The sequence below is a fragment of the Alligator sinensis genome, unplaced genomic scaffold, assembly GCF_000455745.1.
Source record: "Alligator sinensis unplaced genomic scaffold, ASM45574v1 scaffold219_2, whole genome shotgun sequence".
NCBI classification, from domain to species: Eukaryota; Metazoa; Chordata; order Crocodylia; family Alligatoridae; genus Alligator; species Alligator sinensis.
The window spans coordinates 93648-98722 of NW_005842822.1; the positions used below are offsets into that span (position 1 = coordinate 93648).

Below are 5075 nucleotides of genomic sequence, written 5' to 3' on the forward strand. Positions count from 1 at the left end.
ACCAACAAACCTACAGGCTGGGGGATGACCCTCTCTGAGATCCCTTTCTACTGCAGGGTTGCTGAGTCATAATTGACTCCAAGATATGAGTTGTCAATGTGATGAAGTGATCTGTAAAGCTAACTGCACTTTTTCATGCATTAGCAGGTACATCACAAAACAGGTCCAGGGAGGTGATACTTCCCCTTCGTGTGGCACTGGTGAGGCTGATCTGGAGAACTGCATCCAGTTTTGGGTGCTGTACTCAAGAGGGATGAGGATAACTGAGACAGTTCAGAGGAGGGCCACTCATATGGTTAGTGGCCTGGACCTGCATCTCTTCAGCATCCTCAAGAGAAGGCTGTGAGGTGATCTTGTGGCCATTTACAAATTCATGGGGGTGGAGGAGCAGCAAGGAATTAGAGATGCTCTGTTTACCAGGGCACCCACCAAAGTAACTAGAAATAATGGCCACAAACTGATGGAGAGCAGGTTTAGGTTAGACATCAAGAAGAACTTTTTTACAGTAAGGGTTGCCAGAATCTGGATTGGGTTCCAAGGGAGGTGGTGCTCTCCCCTACCTTGGGGGTCTTTAAGAGGAGACTGGACAAGAACCTGGCTGGGGTCATCTAACCCCAGCGCTCTTTCCTGCCCAGGGCAGGGGGTTGGACTTGATAATCTGATGAAGTCCCTTCCAACCCTAATATCTATGACTGGACCTTATATAGACACACACACAAAAGACATAGTATTCAGGAGACCGGTCCTTATTACTTGAACTGGACAATTGTCCTGTTTTCACTTTTGATTTTACAATGGGACGAAAACCTTCAGATACCTTTAGTTAGGAATCCACATGTTTTTGAAGACAATGAGAACATTTCTGCTCAGCAGTTCACATAAGGCACTTTTTTTTTTTTTTTTTTTTTTTTTGCAGTACTCAAATTATAATTTTTGTTCCAACATAATGTCGCCTTGGTTATTTTAAAGTAACCATATTCTCAAATCCAGTGTTGTTCACTGTCGTTTCTTCATTTGTCTTTACGGATGTGTGGGTGGGAAGAACAGTTAGGCAAAATGCTCAGTACAAAATGTTAAGACTTAAGGAAACCGTATTCTGTGATGTTCAAGGCCAGTGTATTAGAGCCAAATGCCTACCCCCATCAGCAGTAGTCGAAGCAGAAAACAAATATCAAATAATTCCAGTGAAGTCGATGGAATTACACCAACATAAAACCAAATCAAGGACGAAAATAGAATAATAGTAATAATGAAAATCAATCAATCAATGAATCAGCCCTTGACATTATTGACATTTATAAAACATTAGTCCCAAAAGGCCAAGCCCTGAAGTCATTTTAGTTCACTGAAGTCACTGGAATTTTGCCTAAAAGTGAACTGGACTTCAAATTCGGCCTTGAAGCCACCAGGTTCAAAGAGCTTGTTTATTCAGACTGTCTTCACAAAATAACTGACTATATTACAAATCAAGAAACAGTGAAGAACAGGTTTGTCCAAATGTTTCCTTTCACCCAGGCTCTCATGCAACTCTAACATTAACCAATCTACTTTCTAAAATGCATGTCTCGCCATCCAAAAGAGTTGCTACCTATATTATCTAGAAAGAATTCTGGAGGTGGGGTCTACAAGATGGTCCACTAGACTCACCATGAGATGATTTCAGTCAAAGTAGCTAGAGTTTGCTGCTCCTGGAAGATGCATCAGCACAAAAAATACTTCACAAAGTCTCTGCTCAAATGAGGGAAGACATATTACAGGTTAAGACTGAAGCATCAGGCGTTTATAATGAAGTTTGTGCAGCACCTGCAACACGTCTACATGCAACTTGGAGACACAGGAACACAAGGGATTTTCAACAAAGTCACACTTCGTTAGAGATAAAACTTGGTGTCCCATGTGTGCTTATGCTTGTGGAGAGGCAGGGATCAAACACTGGGGGTGTTATTTATTACCTCTCATTTTAAGAAATAACTATTCTTTTGATCAGGGAGCAAACAACATTGCTGGGCAATTACACTGGTATTAAAGTGGGATGGAAAACTCTCTCAACTCTGCTGAGTATAACTGAGAAGAGCATAGCTTTACAACTGCACATCTGGAAAGAGGGGTGGTGTATTTTTGTAGGGGGGGCTGAGGCGAGTAGGGGGCATACTTCTTTCCATGGCTGTAGAATTTGTGTTTTTTTTTTTTTAATATAAATCAGCTACATGAGGCAATTTGATCTGTTCCAAAGGCAAGAAATTGGCTCTTCACCTGTACAGTTTTTGAGATTTATGGGATCAACCACATCTGCCAGGATTGATTTAACAGCAGAGATGGCTGAATGCTGCATAAACAGTATTTATGAACATTTATTTGAATTACAAACAGCTGTTCAGCTTGACCACGTGCATCCCTTTATTATTCACTATTCACAAACATTTGTGCGAAAGGTTGCTTGCAAAATATCTGCTCTTATGAATACTGATATTCACAATTTGTCATCTGCTATTTATTATCATCCTGTTAAAATGTTTCAGATCACCTATTTAGGGCACAGGAAAAATAGCAGGCAAGTTTAGTGATTAATCATGTTTCATGAATAGTGAGTGCACTGAAGAGCGGCCCACATCGCAACACCTGAAATGTGTATGTTTGAACTGTTCGGTGAACCATTTGCTAGAAATTTGAATTTGTTTATAAGTCACCCAGAAATAGGAGCCTGGAGTGTGTCAGGTAAATTACTTCCACAACTGATATGACCAGCTCCCTTAGCAGAATGCAGTTGTTTCAAAACTCAAGAAAGTCACCACAGTTGCCCCGAAATATGGCAACAGGATTTTAATAAGGAACTCCTTGGGAGTCCTCTTCAACAAGCAATACCACTGACACGCTCCTGAGTAAGAGAGGAGAAAGGAAAAAAATCCCTGATAAGGCAAAATAGCCACAATGGTGTTTTATTTTTGAATTCCTGTTACTTTCTGTATTTGATAATACAGAGTCTACACCTATGAGAGAAACAGTAACACAGTCCAGATTAACTACCAACTTTTACAATACACACGCTGCATGTAGGGGGAACAGTATATGCAGCAGGTTCGCATATTGGGGTTAGGCCTCCAAAAGAGGATTTGCACCCAAGTTTCGAGTAACAATTTTTAGGACAAAAAAAAGCTCATCTCATTCTAGACTAAACTGAGATTGCAGTGGCTGCACTTTGGTGCTAAAAGCACTTGCAGCTAAAAAAACAACAACTTGGGATTTAGATAACAGGTGATAATTAAGAGGCATTGTCACAATTGCCTGGGGACATTTGTAGTGTCTTGCCTGCATCTTAGAGTTTGGCCTTGCTATGCCAGGCATTAACTAGCAGTTTGTTCTTCAGTTTTATTACACTAAATGGATGTTAAAAAGGATCAAAAGCCTATTGATCATACAAGAGTACTAGAATAAAATAACCTGAACAAAACCAAAGTGCAGTACAGAGACAGGCCTAACTATGATCGGGTAGAAAGCAGCAGATAAGAACCATGCCTACTGAGCCCTGGTCAAAGTAGTATTTGCACCAGTGTAAACTATTTTGGTTGAGCAGAGAGGTAGTTAGCTGTGTTAGTTTGAAGGCAGGCAGAAGGTAGGTTAAAGATGCACCTTATTGATGAGCTAAAATAAGAAATGTGTAAGTTTGAGCTCACTTCATTAGATGCTGTGAAAGGACATGCACAGAGCAGTGTATAAAATATGCAATTCAAATGGCACATACCTCTAGCGCAGAAACAGTTATACTAGTACTAAGGTCTCTTACCTTATATGGCTTATTCCTCTTGCTGAACAGAAAAATAAGCCTTCTGGCTATAAGAACATATTCCAACACAGTATGCTGTAAATAGTACCTTGTGTGCAGACAGGGCCAACTGTCCATAAATTTACACTTAGTAAAAACTCCTGCCCCTAAAAAAAAATACCTAAGCAAACAGGAGCTTGACTGAAATGGTCTCTGAATGAGGCTGGATGTTGAAGGACAGACAGAATAGCAGTGGCAGCAGGTGGCTGAGTGCAAGTGCAGTACCCTGCAGGGAACACTCTCTAATGCAGAGGTTTTCAAACTGTGGGGTGTGCTCCTTCGTGGGGCATGAAGGAACCTGGGGGAGTGGAGTGCAGTGCAGGGGGGTATGGACACAAAGTTTGAAGGAGCCAGAGCCACTGTAGGCTTGTGGGGGGATGTGGTGGCAGGGATTCCTGGACAGGCTCTGCCAGTGGGCTGCTGCGCCTCCGGTGGTGGGCACACAGCCTAGAGCTGCAGCGGGGTCAAGGCAGGAGGTGGAGTCATGGCAGGTGGAGCCCACCCCGCCAAATCAAAACAGATGCTAGGATGAGGGGAACCCTGTACCTGGCTGTGCTGCTCCTCTGAGACGAGGGGCATGGGGTGGAGGGAGGGGCTCAGCTCAAAAAGTTGAAAACTGCTGCTCTAATGCAGTGGTTCCAAACTTTTTTAGACCATGGACTGGCAAACCACAGACCAGCAGCCAACTCTTTTTTATACCTAGTATAAAAAAGGGTTAGCTGCCAGTCTGTAGTATGCTGGTCGCTTTTGGACTTCCGATCCTGCAGCCAACCCTCCTGCGGACCAGCAGCCAACCCTTCACAGCCCAGTACCAGGCTGCAACCCAGGGGTTGGGAACCTCTAATGGCTCTAATGGCTTTGTAGCCCACAGCCTTCTCCTTCCAGCCTTGTGCTGCTGCTGCATCGCCTGCCTGTAACACTGAGTTGCAGTTAGGCAGACAATGGTCATTCTTTGGGGGTCTGTGCCAGAACATGGAGGCAGGACCAGCAGGGATAAGGCTAGGGGCTGGCAGAATGGTGCAGGGTGTTGTAGGGGGGCATTAGGGTGTGACAGCAAACAGGACTCCTTGGGGAGAAGGCAGCACTGTGTATAATCACAGTATGAAAGAGAGATCAGAACCATTAAAGTAAGACTTCTCAGTTCCAACTTTTATTGCGCATCTCATACTTAGTGTTTTCCCTAAAGCCCCTAAAAGCTCGTGAAGTCATGCAGTTACTTGAGGTTTTTTAAGGGGGGGGGGGGGGGGGGGAGGGA

At 43.4% G+C, this 5075-nt stretch overlaps 1 protein-coding gene across 4 annotated transcripts in view; it reads right to left on the reverse strand.

The window, feature by feature from the left end:
• PELI1 (pellino E3 ubiquitin protein ligase 1) overlaps positions 1-5075 on the reverse strand; it is a 79226-nt gene that overhangs the window by 49885 nt on the left and 24266 nt on the right. Inside the window, exon 1 of one of the 4 annotated variants that reach the window (XM_025191480.1) lies at positions 1648-1666. The exons of the other annotated variants lie outside the window; for them this stretch is intronic. The gene's annotated coding sequence lies outside the window, so the exon portion shown is untranslated. Of the gene's footprint in view, positions 1-1647; positions 1667-5075 lie in introns of those variants that run through there. 4 annotated transcript variants of the gene reach the window in all.